Here is a 20,593-nt window from a genome sequence, read left to right as displayed (position 1 = left end):
CAGCTCATCAGTATCTGGGTCTCCCATCACCTCATGCTCAGCTGGTGAATACCAGTGGGTTGGTTTGTGCCTGAACAGGACAGTACAAGAACATCGGTCACGTTTACAAATGCCCAGGAGCTCTGATTTCAGCCCCTTGTGCTTTCTCTAGGAGGTTTTCTTTTTATTTATATTGTCAGGGATCTGTTTGTGACTGCAGCTTCATCACAGGCACCTCAAACAGCCCCACATAGGACAGTAATATTCTGCCACACCACGTTCAGACTTGCTACCCGCCCTGCAATCCCACTCTTAGAGCTTATTATCAAGCACCACCATATAGGTAGGGCAAGGCCAGCTTTGGCAGATGCAGCCCTTTGGAATGCATGTGAAAAGGGGTAGGTTACACCTAAAATATATTTCTTCATATTTTTATTCTCTGAAATTCCTAAACTGGCTCCAAGCCAAAAAACTATCAGGGAGCTTGAAGTAAAGACTCCCGGTTCCCAGAGAAACATGAGAACCAGAGGTAGATCTTGGTGCATGTTAAATTTCTGATAAGGGCACTTGAGTCTTTTAAATCAGCAGGAAACACTTGGCCAAGCTGGTGAGGAGTTCACAGGTACAAGCACCCGATGACAACAGAGCACACGAAGCACAGAAGCCCACCGTGCTCTCAGTGCTGCTGCAGCCTGCCCAGTCCCAGGGAGTCATTCTGGGGGAAGCCTCCTAGCCCGTATTTCTGAAGCACTTCTGCTCACAACCCCAATTCCAGGTTTGGACATCCACCTCCACATGGGTGACCCTCTTTGGGGACCATCACCCCAAATTAGGGAACCACAGCTCTAGATGCTAGCACAACATTTATTGTTAGAGGAAAACCAGCATCAGCTTTTATACCAGCACCGAAACAATCCCACTGCAGAGCCACAAACCCAAAAGCCTGCTAGAGGCTCACACGGTTTTCTCACCGAGCATCCAAGTCCCTTGTGCAACGAAGAAACGCTTGCTGAAGACAGGCTTATCACCAGTTACCGAGCAGCCATGTAAGGGATGGACCCGCAGCAATTCCAGGGAAATAAAGAGTGTCCAGAGCTTTAAACCAAGATGTGGGTGGGAAGGATTAAACCAAGCTACTAAGTAGTACCAGACAGCAAGCGTAGGGCGCTGGAGCTGATCATCTGCAGCACAGACTGAAGACTATTAGAGTGCTGCAGCCCCTTCCCAGCTGAGCATTGTTGGATTACTTCATCCACTGTGCCCTTTTGCAATATGCTAGCTTCAAGAGCTGTGTTACGTTCTGGCTCAGCATCAGCTCCCATTCCCCCACTTACAGTTGCTATAACCAAAAAGACAACTGCAAAATACTTCAGCTGAAAGCGAGGAAACAGGGTTTGGCAGGTTGGGATCGTGGATTTTTTTTCTCCCCCGTGGATCCTGCTTCAGAGTCGTCCTTTCAGACCTTGTGCGCAGCCGATGGCTTTTGCAGCTTATTGAGTCCGCTGGTTTATGGCAATGTTTTTCTGCTCACTGAACTGGCTCATTCTTTTAGCAGAACAAACTGTTCCACGTTGAGGCAGGAGTTGGCTGTGTTTTAACAAAGGATTTTTCCCTTCTGACAGTGTTTTGCAAAAGACCCAAAAAAAGGAGTTTGGAGCCAAGTTACAAAAGGTCAGGAGAGGCGAGTCAAGCACTGGGTGTAGTTCCTGTATGTCACAGCCAGTCAAGGAAATGGGTGGGGAGAAGAGGAATGGCATTTCGAACTGCAATAATATGTATAAAGTGATATTAATGAGGAATGGGCTTTCGAATGAGGATGGCAAGTACTATAATTTTTGCTTTACAAGAGCAGGCTTGTTAGGTAGGCTGAGGTCTCCACAATCATTTATCCATGTGAAGTACGCATTTGAGAGAGTTCAAGTAGCACTACTAGCAAGAAAAAGGCAGACTTATTTTCTTGCCCTACCCAAGCTGATTTCAAGGAGCTAATCTCCCATCAGCCAAATGAATATTCAAAAAGCTTTTGCCAAGCGAACACCAGTCAGTCACCAGAACAATGCTGGGGGAAAGAAATACTGGGCTGAGACCCCTGCGTGAGACTGGCACCTTGTCCCTGGCCCTGCTCTAGCATCCCAACCATTTTTAATGCGGCACAGGGTGTGCTGGGTGCCAGCTGCTCTGCCTGCTCCTTTCCCTGCCATGCCGCAGGACAACACCGCTGGAGCGGAGCTGCTGCGTAGAGGATGCGAAGCCACCAGCGAGGGTGCTGTGGGTGAGGAAGGACCCCGGCACTGTGGTCCCAGCAACACAGCCCTCCCTAGGGAGCTGATGATGGATCTTCCTTCTCCTCTTCCAGAGGCTGGCACCACAAGTTTTTGGCGTTGCATGGACAGGTTCTCCTGGTGAGGTCCCACTCCCTGTTCAGCAGCAGCTGGTAGGGTCAGGGTCTTTGCGCATGGTGCATGGGCACACCAAGATGGCCAACTCTGGCTTTGCAGATGTTGAAACGAGGGGAGCCAAGGGGATCTGCAACAGTTGACAGTATGTCATGCCTAATATTGAAGCTTTTCCAGGCCTCAGAGGATCCCTGAATAGAAAGAAGCCACCCACCACTGGAACACAGCCACTTTTGTGGCTAGAAGGGGCAGATGTTCAATCCCATACAACAATGCATCACAACAGTTCAGACTGTAAGTGAAGAATGCTGCATCCACTTAAAACTGAAGAGGGAAATTAGGGACACCATCTAATTCTAGAACTACCATTTGGTCCTCATGCTTACAGTTCAACATACCTACTCTGCAAGAGTGGCACGGGGTTTTCTTCCATTGCCTTAAATGGACAACACCCTGGCCTAAAGCACTGAACCACAAGAACTTCAGAAGCATATGGTCAGACTGGCAAGTTTCAGCTCCTTCAGCTGGAACATAATTTTCCAAAAAAGTCTAGCTCCTTTTTAGTACCTACATAAGTGACAGACTTCCAGAAGTCCCCACTTCCCAATAGGTCCTGCTGGCATAGAGCAAGGCAGACCATTAAGAGAGCTCAGCATCCTAGTGACCAAACCTTTTGCTGAGATACACCTGATAAGCCAGCTTCAGAAGTCCTCCTCACTGCAGTTAACATGAGGTGCTCCAGCACTCAGCTGCCAAGAAGAGCAGGCATGCAGAACTACACACCTCTACCACCAAACCCTTATCCACTGACCACCAAGAGCTCACAGGGGACAGACAACCTTCTCCCGTTCTCCAAAATACTTACCATTTCTTTTAGGATTGATAGTAAGACGAAAACGGATCTGGGATTCCATTTGAGTTCTCCATGGGCAAGGTCCAGGCGTCCAAATTGTGCACCTGCCAGCCAAACGCAACCCTTGTCATCTGCTCTCTGGTTTGAAAACTGTATTTGTTCAAAGCCATTTGTCAGGCCACTCCAGACAGTACGCAGAGATACAGAACAAAGTTCAAGGGTTATTTGTGATATGAACCGTGCCTTTCAGGACTCTTCTCTTCCTCCAGCTGTTCACTTCCTCCAGTGACACTTGGAATGGATTGTCCTTACTGGAGAGTCAATTTTTTTTTTAGTTGAAAACTCACTCTGTAGGTCAGCTGTGAGCTGAAAGCATCCAAGTTATTTACTGCTGGAAGCTAAAGGAATTTCCTTACTCTCAGAAGACAGACATTTAAAATTAGTTTCAAGTACAGTTGTGATAAACAAATCATGTTCTCCTCCTTTCCCTCTCCTGTTTTTTTGTTCGTTTGTTTTTTAAATCATGCCTGCTGGTCTAACCAGCCTTTTCCTTAGCTGCCCTCTGCAATTTCTCATTTAAAAATTCATTCACAAGGATGCGGGGGAACTACAGACATCTTCTGAGAAAAATCAGCAAAGCTCTCCCTTTGACATTTTTTTTGAACACCATTAAAAAAAAAAAACCAACAACAAAACACCAAGTTATTTGGCTTTTTTTCCCCTTCCTGTGAAGAGTGGAAGGTTGGGACTTGGGTTGTTACCTTCCTACAGGGGACAGGGGCTCAGGACTTCAGCTCTCTGACAACAGCCAGCCCGTAGAGTCTCTTGGTGGCTGGAAGATGAGCTCACCAGCCCACCCCACCTACCCTGCTCAATAGCTGAGAGATGCAAAGAGCTTTTGGCAGATGGATAAGGAAGACAAGAGGTGCTTTAAAACCGTATGATGGCCCAAGTAAAGGGTTTGGGGTTTTGGACTGAGGTCTCCTGCAAGCCTTTATTCACAATATTGTTGTACTCATTAATTTGTGGATCACAAGGCCTTGATATGAGGCGATTATTTTAAAAAAATTCAGGCATGCTGGGAGAATTGCTTCCTTGCCATGTGTTATCGAGTCTACCCATGAACTGCCAGCAATTACTAAGCCTCCACTCTGTATTCAAAGCTCTATACAATGGAGTTTATTATTTTTAAGCCTTTCAGACATCAATGTAGCAAACTTAAGAGAGCCATTTGGAAGATTAAGATACGAACACCACCATATTATTCAATTTAGCTCCAACACTGAACAATTACTTCTGTAAAGAGTCACAGCGAATACTACATTTCCAACTGTCAACAGAGACAAATACTTACAGCTTTAAGTCACATTGCAGCATGGTCTTGTAAACCAAATTTAGGAAATAAGAACAAGGAAATTACTATCATTATGCACATACTGCCCAATTAACTGCCAAGTCATACCGAATCTATCTTCAGGTCTTGGCCATAGGCTTCAAAAATACACCCATAGAAATTACAACCCGAGGAAATCCCTGCTTTCTGTGTGTGCAGCCAGGTGTGAAGTCACTAGTACATCTCCAACAGCTGTATTAGATGAGTGTTCTAAATATTTTGTATGTTCATACAAGTGCAAAGGGGCTTGCTACCACCTCACCGCCCCAGCTCACTGACTGCTTAGGACAGACCTGCGGAGGAGAACAGCAGCTCTGGGTTTTGACAGCGATGTGCCAACCCCAAAGGCTCCTGCCACGTGTGTTTGGGTCTTGCTCCCATGTTCTCAGCCCACATGGTAGAAACCTCAGTTCTGTTGCCACAGGCAGGTGCTGGCTCAGCTTGAAAGAATGACACCACTTGCTTTTCCAAAGAGCTCTGTGCAGCCCCCTTTGCAGAATTAAGGCTGCTGCTGAGCTGCATTGCTGGCTCGGCTCCTCTGTGGCCTATTTAGGTCTTTGTGGGTGCCACAGAAACATGTAACAACCCAAGCTGGGAGGGACTGATGGAGGACATCGGGCCAATCCCCCTCTTCCAGCAAAGAGTTTCCATCAATTCTTCACCAGGTGGGCAAAGCTGCGTATCAGTATGGAGCCCCTCTTTCCTATAACCTTCTGCTGCATGGGTACAGAACAGCTTTCTGGCCACTTGTGTAATTTACACAGACTGTTAAGTAACATTTCTTTCAAAAATCCAGATGAATTGCTCAAAAAAAAGAAAGAAAAAAACCCCAAAATAAATGTAGACAGGTCCCAGGACTTTTTGGCCCTTCTTGTGCTAACAGCAAAGAGAGTTTACTAATAGCTGCTTTATTTGCCCAAATCAGACATGCAGACAGGTGACATAAAGGGGAGCAGTGGGAGAAAACAGGGAAAGGATTTGTGCCTGTTTTCTATCATTACGCTGCTTAAAGGAGAGCCGACTGATGCATTTTGCCCTCTTGAAATCATCCCACCCTTCACAAGCAATTGTGTGAGTTAGACAAGACTGGGTGCAGGACTAGCAGGATGGAAACAACATCCCTCCGTGAGAATAAGGGAATAACCAAGGAATGAAATGAAATAAGAGTCAATAAAAAAATAAAATCAGTTTGCCTATTTGAAGGCTCTCATTTCATTAGAGCTGATTTAACTTGAAGCCTTTGGAGAAAAGCTGTCTTTCAGGAATCTAGAATTTCCCAGCCCTTTAACTGAACATGGAAAAGTTCTCATTGCAAATTGCACCATGGCTAACAGAAATATTCCTGATTCACACCATCAAAAGCATCACGACCTATGTTATAATCTCAGAGAAAGAGAAATCAAGACTTCCTCCTCCTTTTTCATAAAGAAATGAAGGGTGGTCTCATTACACCAGTCTAAAACATTCATCATCATCATCATTAGAGTAAATGGCACAGTATACACTATTAGCTCTGTTTAACACAACTAAGAAAACAGCAGGATAAACTAAACTGCAGGAGGAGTCAGCGCAGGGGACGATAATGTAAAAATAACGTTTATGCTGTGTCAGCAGGCAGTCTGCAAATACAGGAATGGGGATGACCGGCTGGCTTGGGGGCTTGGAAATGGCATGACGGAGACTTTTACTTCCAGGGCAGCAGTCCAAATTATAGCCACGTTAGCAGAACGTTATCCTCCAGGCACCTGCTTTCTTCCTTGGACTTGGAAGCACCTCAATGATATTGCACTAAAATGACAGTGTGTCACGCTGGATAAAGCTCAGGACAGCAGGAACTCCCCCCATACACAAGCCCATAATCACCTGCCGACAAAAGATTAAGTAAATAGATGTCTACAGTGTCAGAGGAGCAAGGGGAAGAAGTGTTCACAGTCTGCAGGACGCGGCCCCGGTCAAGTCAGAAGCAGACAAGGTAGCTGAAAGCAAGGCAGTGAAACCCTGCAAGGGCAATGCTCTTAAGATCAATCACACGAATCCTTGCGTCAAGCTGCTTACTCAAGTGGCCAGGATCAGGCAGAGCAACCAAGCAAGAGGGTTCGTTACGTGAACTCTCCCTGGATTAATGCTGTAAAACTGTACATACCTTCCAGTGACGGCTGGGAAAGCGGTTTGTAGCACTGTCCAAAGCACCAAGAGCTACACTGCCACTCTTTTTGAGGTTCTTCTAGACCATCTGCTTTCACATCAAAAGGACTGAGCAACTGATAGGGGCAGCACCCAAAATTCAGGGCCAGCTGCTCCTAACTGTACCCTTCATCCTCTCCCCCCCTTCTAAAATCAGGCACAAATCTCATCATCTGGCAACTGCTGGTGAGTGGTGAAAAACTGCTAGCGAAGAAGATACCCTCACCTTTTAGGTTACACAAGTTGCCATCTTGGGCAAGGTCTCATGGGACTGCAGCTCCCCACGAGCCAAGCTTTGCTTGCAGGAGGATATTTAAGTCCCCCAGAGCATACAGGTGTTCTGAAATCGTTCACCAGGGATCATCTACATTAGGAAACTGCTGCTAGCCTCCTCCTCGTCGCCTGGCATCTTCTCATCCCTCCCTTCCTCTGTCAGCAGTTTTTTCCATGCCATTTTAGATTCTCCCCAAGAGATGCTTGCTGAGCCTCTCTCCAGAGCATCTCCTTTAAGGATCCTCCAAGAGCCAACTCTGAAGGCTCTCAGAAGCCACACGTCCATGTGAACTTCCATACACATGCACACCAGTCTGGAGCTCACTCTCCTCAATGCACAAAGTGGCTTGAATGATTAAAAGACCCACAACTTAGGGAAAAGCCTACAGCCTTAAATGTGCATTGTCCCAGCATGAGTATCACACAAACCACACAAGGGGGAAAAGAAGGAGGTTATACAGGATAAGTGCCTGAAGATACCATATCCCCTATACTGACAATTTGACTTCTTCCCTTTTACCAGCACCAGGCCTGCTGTTCAGGACACAGTTTTACTGCGGGAGGGTTTCCAGCTACCGAGTCTAGAGGCAGAGTCTAAGGGAATAGCTGGCCGACCCACCTGAAATCTGAGGTTTACAACCCCCAGTCTAGAAGCAGCCCCAAGCTGTTATCCTGCCCCGGATGGCACACGCTGCCAGCTGCCCAGCCTTGCAGCATCCCAACCAGCACATCATTAAATAACTCAAGATACCTTGAAGAGGAAAGCATTTGGAGTTTTGGTTTTTGGGAAGGGCAGAACAGAGATGAAAGCAAAGCTGCTGTCCAAAAGAGATAGATTTTCCCAACTGCTGGGTCATGCCTCTTGCACAGGTGATAAAAATTTCATATGACAGATATTCACACCAAAGATGAAAGAGCTGGCCCCAATTTACACTCTGCTGCTAAGCTGCTTTGGTGTGTTTCTCAACAGCCTGCACAAGCCATTGAACCCAACTATATGACCAGAGGGAAATATAGATACCGCTATTTTCATTATTTCTGGAGAGTCAGATATACCCCAGGAGCATTTTTACCCACCCACAAACATCACGAGGTCTGATTTTCTGCCATGTCTCAAAGATGCTCATTTCCACCTACGCAACTACAGCATCCCATACAGGCTAGAGCTCGGCCGCTGACATGGGGCAGGGGTCTTGGGCCAGCAGCTCTCCCAGATCCACCCCTGGACCATCAGGCTCTGGCAGAGGGAAGAGAGGCTGCATGCCATCAGGACAAAGGAGGTTCAGCATCACACCTGCAGCTCTGCTGCACCTGAAACGCAGGCAGCTGGAGGCAGCGCCTGCCAGTGCCTGGATGAGGCTGTCATGTGGAGGCTTCCCATGCACTTATCCCATGGGAATGGCAAGGAGTCTTCACAGCACAACACAGGAGCCAGCAAGCCCCCTGCCCCCTGCAGTTGTCTGTCTTTCCAACCGGGAGGTTTTAGCATGTTTCAGGGATGCTGGAAAGCCTCTCTTGACATTTAGGAAGTGGTAAAAGGGGTGGTCAGCACTTTACCCCCCCTGGGGAAGGAGGACGTCAGAGCTGGAAGAGATGAAACAACCTGTCCGAGGTACATCCGCACACTGCGGTGGGGAGCAGCGCCGTGTGCCAGCATCTTTATTCACAAAGCCATCACCTCTCCCTAGCATCCACCCGGGTTTAAAGCAGAAAGGCGGCACAGGAGCAAACACAGAAGAATACGTTAAAGGAAAACTTCATGCCAAGGACAAAGGAGCACCAGAAACCTGCTCTACCCAAACTGGCCATTGATTTAACGCTGAAGGAAATACTGAAAGCAATGCTAAGGAAGGCTTCTCAGCTCAAGGAGCAACCACCTTGCTAGTGCATGTCTGCAGTTATGCAGGGAGCCCCAGGATCTCACAGAGCATATTCTCTGGGCATAAAACCACTTAAACAGATCATCCTGTTCTGTTTTCCGCAGGAGAACAGAAGAAAGGTCCATGAGATGGTCATGCTTTCTAGTCCATCAAGGTTCTTCACGCACTGCCTATGGAAAAGAGTACGGACCACCTTTCCCCCTGCCACAGCTCCTGGCTGGAAGGGAAATGCTGTCAGCGGCATGTTACAGAAAGGGAAATGAGGTACAGAGCAATTTTAAATAACTTGTCCAAGGTCACAGGAAGCTTATAGCAAAGCAAGTAATTGAACCCAGGACTTGCAAGTCCCCACTCTAGTTATCAGAGGTCATTCTTTTAATGGGTCACCTTTAGTCAAAAACCCTCTCAGTTTGCATACAAAAGCACTGCCAAGAGATTATGCTGAATTATATCAGCACAGAGAACTATTATGAGTTTCCCTTCCAACTCAACATGCTCAAAGGATTGTTTTGGAAATAAAATAAAACTTGCAGCATGTTTGGTGTGTTGGAACAGACAACTCCCCGAGCGCTGCAGACAGCTGAACCACCAAAGCGCTTGTAAGGCTCCAGATCAAGCTGGGAGATAAGGAGGTGTTTTTCCTCCACAGTTAATCGCTTGTTTTGAAGGGTGGCCTCCAGTGAGTAAGAGCTTACCGGTTCCCAAGTTTCACCTTGGATTTGCATCTTCATTCATAAATACCTCTGGATGAAACAGAATATTGCAGACTTAGCACTGAGCCAAACATCAAAAAGTCTTTTGCTTCACACGAGGCCTCTCCTTGAACCTGGTGTGTCATCAGTTTGTGTTGCTACACTTCACCCATGCTTTCATGGGCCATGGCACAGTTCTTTGCCTTACTAAAGGAAATCTGCCTACAGCATCTCTCAGCATACCCCAGTCCATTCACAGAAACTAGAAATGGCCTTTGCTGGAGCCTTCCATACCCTTGGGGTACCCTCACCAAGCAGGGCTGGTTGAAGGCATCTCGGTGGCATCCAGGCTGGTGGCTCCTGTGAGTCTGCAGGGTGGGGACAGCTGCTGTGGCAGCCCCAGCAGTACCACCTCCCCACGCACCCCGATGCCTTCCTGGGGGGCAGCTGGCCTTGCTCACAGAGCCAGAGCAACAGCAGAGCCCAGGCGGCAGCACTGCTCCACGTCCTTAAACCCCTCTGACCTCCAGCATGGGGAGAAGCCCACGCACATGCAAACAGGAACAGCAAAACCCAAATCCTTCTGATAAAGAGATGTGATTTTTAATGCAACAGACAATCAAACTGCATCCATGGGTATCTACAGTGCTCAGATAATTCTCAGCCAATGACAAATAGTGAAAGTGTTGGGCGAAAGGCCTGGAGAGGGTCATGCAGGATGGAATTTGCCTTTCACACAATACAACGCAGGATGCGGGGGGGGGGCAGTCAAAACAGTTAGTACAGGTCTAGCCAAGAAGTTTATGCAGTGTTTAAGCACCCAGTGGCCTCATCTTTCTGTATACAAGTAATTTAATTTGTCACACTGGTATTGTATACATGTCCCAAGCAGATCGGTCAATAAGAAATAAGAGTAGGAAGGGAAGGATGAGGGAAGGGGATGCAAGGGCATCAGGAGAACAGTGTCTGAGCTGCCAGTTGGGAAAACTTTACAGTTACACATATTGACTGGGGAGATATGAAAATGAAAGCAGAGGTAGACCACTGTGGTCAAACCCCAGAACAGCTTCACAGCTCCATGCTCAGGGCTAGAGCCACCTGCTTGGGGAATGATGAGTGTTATTCGGTGACAACCCCCAACCACCACTTTCCACCAAACTCCATCAGCTCAACAGGAAGAGAGAAGAAAAAGAGAGAGAACTCTGCATCCTTTAAGACTGCTACAGAAAAGAAAAAAAAAAAGCAACCAAGCACTACCAAATTAAAAGGATAAAGGACAATTCTGCTTTGCAAAGTCTTTGAGTGGGGAATTCTTTACTTTGCACTCTGCTGCAGATTTGCAGGTGAACACTTGCTCTCAGGAAGAATTTCTCTCTCCGGGTGGGGAAATTAAGTATATCTTTTCCCCATCTCTTCTTTACTGGCAGAACAGAGGCAGCTGTTCAGTGGAACAGCCAATCACAGTCATATGAGCATGATAACCCTGCCCCAGCCCTTTTTTGCTTTAAAGCTACTCACCAGAAGACCTTCCTGTCAGTCCACAATGCCTGACCATGAACATCAGTGAGGAGCACATTCAATGCTGTAGGCTGCAGAGTACCCGGTTTTGTGAAAGCACCACACGCTTTTCACACCATGGGTCCTGTCTTCAGTACAACCACGCCATCTGACCAGGACGAACCCCTCAGTTCTGCAAGAACCAGCTCAGCAGAAGCACCTCCAGTAGGTTATTAGCAACAAGACCAAACTAGCAGCCGTGGGCCTCCAGATCCATGGGCCCTAAACACAGGGCTGAAGAGGCGTGACATCAACTATGTCAAAAATTTGCTTGCTTTGAAATCCTACTCCTGCTTATTTATGTTACGGGAGTACCCAGAGGCCTCAGCCAAGCCAACATTTGCCCTACAAAGCCTGGGCTGGAGAAGCACATTTGCACATGTAATGGCCACCTCCACGTAGAGCTCCCGCCCCATGGCCAGTCACAAGCAGCTCATAGTTTTACAGTAGAAATAAATAATAGCCAGGTTTTGAGGAGAGGAGATGCAGCAGCGGGGTGGGCAGGCACAAGCGCAGGCAGCAAAACCACCAGCCGGACGTCATGGTCACTGGTGTCCCTGGGGCTTTTCTAGTGCTTCCACAGGGGAGATAAGCTCTGCTCCCCAGCAGCTGAAACACCCTGGTGAAAATGCTGTGCACGGAGCAGGACTGCACTCTGCAAACCCTCACAAGGATGTAGAAAATGTTGTTAACCTAAACAGACAGGTCTAAGATTGATTCATAGGAAGGATGAAATCAGGGGGTAAAAATAACATTTCCAACACACCAGTGACAGAACGAGCCCTTACTCCAACAGACTATTTACAGGCCAAGAGCATTCCTTGCTGCTCTTACCTTCATCTGTAAGGTCCGAGTCGACAATGGCTTTGGAGGAGCCTGTCTGAAGGCAACAGGCAGCCCAGGGAACAGCCAAGCCTGAGAACTGGGATTTGCAGGAGGGGAAATTAAATAATTGAAGGGACAGCTAAACACAGCTCACTAGATTTTGCTCCACAATCCAAGCGCTGAAAGTTGAAAACTCAAAACATTTCCTCCCTGAATGCATCAAATTCCCATTTTCTTATTTCAAAGTCTTCTGCTTGCTTCAGCATCCAGATATACACTTCCCAAATGCACTGCTAGGAATAGGGTGTTGTAAACAAAGTTTTACAAAAAAGGAAGGTTAACACACAACATATTTTTCCCATTACTTCAATACATCCTGCAAACTCTGCAAGCTTGGTAAAGAAAGAGTCTATTTAAAAATCTAGGGTGGGGAAGAATTAGCTCACCAAAACCATAAACAGATTTGCTTTGCACTTTCAGTCCAAAAGAAAAACAAGACAGGCTATGTGCATATTGATGCACACAATAGCACAATCATTTTAAAAACAAATGAAATGGGAGGGAGAGGACACCAGAGGAGGGTTGGGGGAAAGGAGGAGTGGAGGGAAAGGGGCCAAGTCCTAGAGCAGAGATCCTGAGTTTGGTTCTTAAAGCTCCCTAAGAAAATATTGGAAAGCCTCCGTGTGCCAGCGCAGGACCGTGAGCACGCAGGGAGGATGACACATGTTGCTACAACGCCATGATCTGTCTCTGGGTGCAAGCCCTTGAGTAATAAACGACATTATTTTCTGCAGATGTAACACAAAGGAATCCTTCCCACTTACCCAGTGACCTTCCACACCAAGCATCCAAATACATTAGTACTATCTTCCAGTGGCAAATACCAAGGGATATAAAATTTAATTCCCTTCTCCCTACTCTCCCTCCCAAGAGGCCCTAACTCTGTTTACCAAGTCAGAGTGAAGCTACAAAAGCTTTATCCTCTTCCTCCTGCCAAATTCTCCATCTATAATGGTAAGACAACCCAGAGAGCAACAACACTCACTGCATTTGCAAGATAAATTCTTTTTGAGAACCCACCTAGTGTGCAGTGAATTGAGGCAGCTTCAAGGAGGACAGCTCTCAGGAGGCTGAGGGTGCATGTGGATCCCAGAACATCATGTGCTACAGCAGGGTCCGTTAGTTTATTCTTACCAGTTTAACAGACTGGATTCAGCCTGCAGAACTAGAAGTGTGTCAGGAAAGCTACAGCAAACAGCATCAGTCCAGTTGTACTCGCAACGCTGATTATTTAATAAAGTCTAGAAACAAGCTGTCTCCAGGCATGCCACAAGCTGGGTAGAAATCACTCTAGGGTTTGAATATCCCCATTTCCATGGGGACACTGTCATTTATCACACAGTCAAGAGCTGGGTGAATGAATTCCCCACCAGTCTGCTCGCTAATGCTTAACCATAGAGCTTCGCTTCTTACAAATAAAATGGCTTTGCTCTGGTATGAGACCCAATTTCTTCTTCAAAAAACTGTAACGGCATAATGGCAAACTGGAGTCTTATTCCCAAGCACACTTCTTCCATCCATAGAAGCCAAGGGGTAAATGCATTACTCTCCTGACCCCTCATCCACAAGATGGGACAGATGAACATAATTAAGTTATATGGCTTCTTAGAGGTGGGGAAAAAAAATAAATCAGTGGTCTAGCACAGAGATAGAGGAGAACCAGCCAGGAGAAGAGTACAAATGCACAGGACATCTGAACTCTGTCCTGTCCAAGGCATGATGTTCAGAAGCAAAAAAAAATTGCCCCCTTCTCAGAGAGTCCTGGGAGCACAACCCGAGACCTGTACCGACCATAGAGCACAGCAGGGCTCAAAGGTTACTGGAACAAACCGTTGCACGATCACTTATTTCAACCCTTGGGCTAGAACAGCCTTCACAGGAGAATCCTGCAATACCCTGAAACACGCCAAATTTCTCCACCCAAGCAACATACGACAGAGAGGTGCGTGCTGCGCATTGCACGCGGAGCCCGAGGTGGCAGCGGCAACCTACCTGTGTGAGGGACCATGACCTTGGCCTGTCGTTCTCCAGTTCCTCTTCCACGCTCGCACGCATCTTTAAAGTGCCTGCAGTCGCTTCAGCTGCACCGGGATTCGGGGCTGGAAGAGAAGACGTTACACCAAAAATTACTGCTGCACCTCTGAAGGAGAAGGCAACCCTTGGTTAGTAAAGGCTAAAAGTAAAAATAAAACACTGATCAGTCCAAGGTGCCTCCTAGCTCATGTATCCACCCCGCCGTGCTCCCACAGCACATCCTCACTGAAGCATCTCGAAACACACAGCCTTGATTTTTTTCCCCCTCAATGAGCAAAGACATCATTTACCAGAAGTTAACCAAGTTTGCTGAATTAATCACCAAGCACTCAACTGCGCTGCTCTCAACCCAGTAAAAGTAAAAACCTCCCAGCTGCGGCACACTGGAAACCAGGGACGCTGCTCCCCAGCTCTCAGCCACTGCTCAGGGGCTCAGTTCATTACCAGGACTGGAAACCTCAATGGCTGAGAACATATTTAAAGAAGCAATCACAGCACTCTGACACCGCCGCAGCCTGCAGCTATATATAACCTCCAGCTCTGCTTGTAGCTGTGGGCTTCCTCTCTCCCCTCCATTTTCCTCTGCTGCCGTCCAGTCCCTGTTCCCTCATCCCCGGAGAAGCAGCAGAGCCAGCCTGATGTATTTCATAATTTCTAAACTTAACCATCTAAAGGGATAACCAGCCAAGTGGATTTCTGGGATTAAGTTCAGACCGGGGGAGAAAACAGCACACTGAAAAACAAAGAGTCACCCTGGAAAAAGGTGAGCCAGAGCTTGTAATAAGGATGAAAAATAAGAAAATTATGTTGTGATTTCAGAGTAAAGGAAAATTTACGCTTGTTTGCTGCTCCTGCCTGAGCATGGCCAGTGACAGGTTCTCCTCCCCCAGCAACACGTCCCAAGTGTCCCTGTGCCTCAGCCAGCGTGTGTGCTCAGGCTAAAGTCCTCTGCCAAAGCCCTGCTGATCTGCTTCTCAGGTTGGATCCTGCTGACCATACCCTTTGCACACAACCAGTGAGTTTCCTTGATTAAAATAAATAAGTAAATAAGTGGGATGGAGAGACAAATAACTAGCACAGATGTGTAACAACTTGGGAAGGTGCTCCCCGACCTGATCCAAAATCCTGCAGACAAGAAGCATCCACTCGGGCTGTAACGGCACAGACCGAACCCCAGCAGGAGTTAAAAAAGAAAAAAAAAAAAACAAAACCAATCAGGCAAAGGAGTTGGACAAGTGTTGAAGGATGTACAAAGATTTTCCCTTGCTAAGCACTCAGGTGTCCCAGCGCTCCCTGCTGCAAAGCCACGCTTGGACAAGGCTCCCCCCAGACCTGCAATGCTGGGTGCTGTATGTTATTTGCTATATGTTATTTGATGTATATTATTTTCCCAATTTAATTCACAGGAAACACAAAACTGGGGGAAAATTCAGCAAAGTCTGGCAAATCACAAGAGTCCAGAGACAAAAAAAAAAAAAAAAGCTTTAAATGCCTGCTAGATGCCACAGCTTTTTCTTTTTTCCTTGCTTTTTTTTTTTCCTCCCTAAAATGAAGGGAAGGCTTATTCTGAACCAATTAGGTTTCAACACACTTGGAAAGATTCCAGTGTTGAATGCCGGGACCTTGACATAGCAGGTGACAATCTTTCCTATGCCAGAAAAAGTTTAACATATAATAAGAAACAAATATTAGACTGCTGATGGAGTGGATTTTTATTCCAGTAATTTGTGTAAATGTCCTGTAACAACTTGCACAACACTACAGTCTCCCAAATGAAGTGATAACAGCACAGCCCTGACTGCTTATCTGCCATTCCTCCTTCAGTAACATTACTGCTCCTCTTGCTTTATTATACAAGCTCTCTCCGCTACAGTAGATTTAATATCATTCACACACTCCTTTAGGGATTCAACACATGCCTAAGACTTTAACAGACAAGATTTCGTGATCCTTGGAGTACCTAAATTAAGAAGAGTGACCTTGATCACAGCAGTCTGAGCAGCTTCGTGCTTCCTGAAATTAAAGGTGGTTTAAATAGAAACTTAAGCTGGAGGCAGAGAAAAAGCTCAGTTTCCCAAAACCTTATTCTGAAATATGGAGCAAAAACCCTGCAAATTTGGCACCGTGAGCCACTATTAGCCTGGCAGCTCCTCCTTGAATTGCCTGAAGTTGCTGTTTCAAGTAAAATGATATAGCAGAGCACTAGGGCGAGGGGGCAGGGGTTGGGGTTTCCTCCAAGAAGCACTCACAAACAGTTCAGCTGCTTATCACTGAAACTGGAACAGCAACAAGGACGACCAAGGCACGCTTTTTTCCCTAACTTCTTTCAGATGTTAAAATCCCAGCATCTGACAGCCACGATTCACTCGGGTCCTTCAGTCTTGGGGATTTTCACTGGCTGCCAGAGCCACTGATCATATTTGCCATCCCACTGCCATCCTTTCCAAGTCCTACGGTTTCCTCAGGCTTGACTGAGCGGCTCAAAACCCGCAGCAGTTCAAGAATGGAGAATATATTCCCCAAATATCAGACTTGACACGGAGAATAAATCACGCTCATATATTTGGGGCTTTAAAACCGTAACGCCTGAAACAGCTGGGACAGCAGATTCGTGAAAAGGGAGGGGGAAATGCCAGCCTCCCAGCAGCATCCCTGTGCAGGGAACCACTGAGGGTCTGCACATTTAAAAGTCAAAGCTGCTACAAAGCCTCAAAAATAGAGTTTATTCTGTTTTCCTTTCACCTGGCAAGCCCATCTCAGATTTATTTATTTATTTAACAGCTGTTAGCTCTTCTTCGGTGTTTTTTTGGGGGGGCTGGAAAGGGACCAAGGCTGTCCCAGAACAAAGCCTCCTTGCAGAGCAAAGCCTGGTTCAACCTGATACTCGCACAAGCAGACAAGGCAGCCCCAAGCCTGCCTCTCGGCACTCTGCCCCGTCGGAAGTCAGGCTGAGAAAGAGCAAAATGATACAGAAAAAGACAAAAACAATTTCCCTGCCTGTCGGTCCCCCAAGGGGATGCTTTGGGGGATGTTTCACCTTTTCTTGCTGTTCCCAGGATTGGGAAATAGCCCAGCTGTGCTGGCACTTTGCAAGACCCCAGCTCTGGCAGAGATGGGCGCTCTCCTGTGGTGCCCACGTGGACCTTCCTGTGGTCCGTGGGACCTTCTGCCCCAAAAGCCAAGAACATGGCAAGGTTTCGTCACTGTGCCACTCCATGGCCCAACAGCCACAACAAGTCTTTTGGTTCCCTTCAACGAGTGTTGCAGTCCAGTTTACAAGTTATGATTTAGCAGTTCTCATGGATTTTCTTGAAGTTGATTAAAAATACTCCTATCTAGCAAAGGAGCAAAAAGCTCATTTATACCTTGAGACCTGAGATGATTTGCATGGATCTAACAAAAAAGGTGATGTGCAGTGATGCACAGTTGTGGCCAAGGAAGAACTAACTCTCCTACCCGGCCTAAGGCTTTGCACCTTGTTTGTGAATCAATAGCACAGATCTGCTCCCTGCTCTTGACTATAAAACGGTTGTTCCCTACAGAAAAAAAAAAAAAAGGGAAGTTGGTGTCAGACTGGCATCTTTAATAAGACTCTTGGAGGAAAGAGTGTGCAGGGGATGCTGCAGAGCACAGTTCTGACCTGCAAAGGATTGCACGTGGAAGAGACACTTCTCGACCACGTGGGACCTCCTGAGTCAGCCCAGCAGAGACCATCCAGTCCCACAGGCTCCACTGCGTGTGGGACACCATTTTAAAAAGGTTCCTATTCCCAAGGTACAATTAAAGGACTGACAAGTTACCATTTAGGATCTCTAAAGTGGCTGTTTGTGTTTCTCCAGTATTTACACAGAGCTAGGAACCTGCCTTTAGTGATACTTCTTTACAGAGAAATAGCTATACTAAAGGCAACATCACTCATGCCCCCTCTGTCTCTACCAACTCAAGTGAAGCAGTGTCCTGAAAAGGCTGTATCGAGAGAGCCAAGTCATACAATTTAACATCCATAACATTCAATTTTAGAATCAAAGAGCATAAAGTATTTCCAGCTAACATCTGCTTTTGTAGAGAGGCATGCAAACTTATATTATCTTTAGTCACTTCAATCTTTTTAAGTGCCTGAAAATGTAAGCCCCAGAACATCATTTGTCATCTCTTGCTTATTTTAGACTGAAAACAACCCTTTGTGGCCTCACCACTCCAGCGCTGTAGGAAGGGAGCACAGGAAAGCATCGAGACAACTCCCACTTGCAGGACAACAAACTGCACCTTCATCATGCAAGAATGACCATCAAGAAATATTAGAAAGGTATTTCCAAGCCATTTTCATCTTCCAACAACCCATGCTCCACAAGCTCTTCAGACCATCAAATCTTATTTTTAGGGAAAGCATTACCCAATCTGAATCTGAACTTTTTTCTCTACAATTTTAGGACCGTGACATCTTACCCCATCCACTGTGAATGCAGAAAGCAAACACTACCTTCCCTTTTAGGCACCTGAAGATATATTTCTTTCCTCCCTCTTATCTAGTGCCAAACAACAGAGGTTTGTTCAGACCAGCAGTTTCTAGACCTCCAGTCAATCTTGTTACAACTCTCTGGACCTCCTCCCTTCTCTCCTGCCAGAGGCAGAAGAGGACACCTTCCCCCAGACTTCTGCATTACACACCTATCCACTCCATGATGTTTATTTTCAGCTAAGGAAAGATGAGTTTTATGCCCAATCTCCAAGAATTTAGAAGAGGTATACACAGCATCACGCATTAAAGCTCAGCAAACGATAGTCAGCTTCTCGCTCCAAGAAAAAGAAACAAGAGAGCAGACTCCCACTCCTCTCATTTTCATTTCACTGCCCACAAGGATGCTTTGAGGACCACAGGGAACACAAATACCTAAATTTTACTATCTAATACTTGAGAGCAGAAATCATCACTTTGTTACATATTTTATACAAGGCCTAACAGGGTTCTGATCATCTGTGTGATTATCCAGTTTGGCTGAAACAGAAGAGCACGGGTTTCACTTTCATCCAAAAATCTCAAGCCTACAGCATCCTGCAGGACGTGGGAAGCTGCAGCTCCGTTCCTGCACTGCCTGGAGAGTTTTGCATCGTTAGCTCCAGCTCCTGCTGTGAGCTGGGATATTCTGGGATAGGGAACTCTGTCAGTCCCCTGGGATCTGCTTTCCATGCTGAATAACATATCTAAACAGTCAATACGTTCAATAACACATGAACAGTTCCTCTGCCCTTAACTCCAGCCTCTTCCAGTTGCAATTACTGGTCCCATTCACAGTTTGTGGGAGTAAGGGGACAACAAAATCAAAAATAAGTTTCCCCTGAGCACGCTGGGACAGGCAGCACTGCCGTTAACTCAGGTATAAAAAAGCCTGGGAGCCAGCAGTAACAATACTATTATAATACAAATTATTAATACGAGGGACCTCATCGCTCTCAGTTTCTGCACACAGCTTGGCTATAGTCAAAGGATCCTTCTTTTTTTTTTTTTTTTAGTGCATGGACCTTGCAAACTCCACAGTTAGCAAAGAAAAACCGCACTGACAGTTTTTAAACTGTCCACAATATCTTTTTAAGGTGATTTGTCATTTAAACTGTCATCTTGAAATCTAATCATTTTTTAAAATGAATAAAATATTATGTATTACATTCGCAGGCTGCAACCACTGCCAAATTCCTCTGTCAATTTTTACAGGATTATAATCACATTCCTCTCTTAATGTTTTATTCTTTTGCTCCTTTGCCAGAGACGGGAAAGAGAGTAAATGGCTACATAAGAACAGGGTATGATGATCCAAACCAAAACTGAAAATGGAGCAAAGTGCTGTGCTACTCCTCCTCGGGGTGGACGCTCAGCAAGAGCATCCTTATAAGTTGGCTGTAATGCAGCAGCCAAAATTTAAAGCAGGTTTTCCCAGGAAAAAAAATCATTATTTTAAAGGAAAAAGCATTTTTAATTGTGAAGCAATTGGGAGAACAAGCTTTATGTTTCTGCCAGTGAGAAACACCTGGCTCTTGTAGAGACCAGAAACAGCTCAGCACAACAGTGGACACAAAGGGAAGGTCAGTGGGACCCAGAGCAGGTAAGAGCTGAGCATGCCCCAGCCCCCTCCCAGAGACTATACATCCTCCCTTACTACTATTTGCTGCTCAGAAACCCTATCGCCTTGTCTTCTCCCTAAACTCTCCTTCTACTTGAGGTGGTTTGCTCTTCCCACTATGAACGAGCTCTGTCTGAGCAAACTGCCAGCTGGGTCCCAGTCCCAGCTCTTGCAGGGACCTGGCTGGGGCTCAGCCTGGGGAGAGTTACACAAAACAAGGATTTCGGCCTTTCTTAGTCAGAATCCAAATGTCTTTTTTTTTCCCCCCCAAAAAAATGCCTGGAGCACAGCAGTGCTTGTTTGTACAAAGAGGACAAACAAAATTGTCTAGAAATGGAAGCAAAACCTTAT

At 46.3% G+C, this 20,593-nt stretch overlaps 1 protein-coding gene across 8 annotated transcripts in view; it reads right to left on the bottom strand.

Annotated features, from left to right (window-relative positions):
* Positions 1-20,593, bottom strand: part of ZHX3 (zinc fingers and homeoboxes 3) — a 50,494-nt gene that overhangs the window by 17,886 nt on the left and 12,015 nt on the right. For 5 of the 8 annotated variants that reach the window (XR_012631395.1, XM_074888073.1, XM_074888074.1 and 2 more), the window contains exon 2: positions 14,085-14,191. The gene's annotated coding sequence lies outside the window, so the exon portion shown is untranslated. Of the gene's footprint in view, positions 1-950; positions 1,421-3,240; positions 3,269-13,112; positions 13,250-14,084; positions 14,192-20,593 lie in introns of those variants that run through there. The other 3 variants (XM_074888077.1, XM_074888080.1, XM_074888078.1) reach the window with 3 other exon arrangements.

Source organism: Strix uralensis, chromosome 18, assembly GCF_047716275.1.
Source record: "Strix uralensis isolate ZFMK-TIS-50842 chromosome 18, bStrUra1, whole genome shotgun sequence".
In the NCBI taxonomy this organism is placed as follows: Eukaryota; Metazoa; Chordata; class Aves; order Strigiformes; family Strigidae; genus Strix; species Strix uralensis.
Note: the sequence above shows the minus strand (reverse complement) of the source record. Positions and strands in the feature narration are given on the sequence as shown.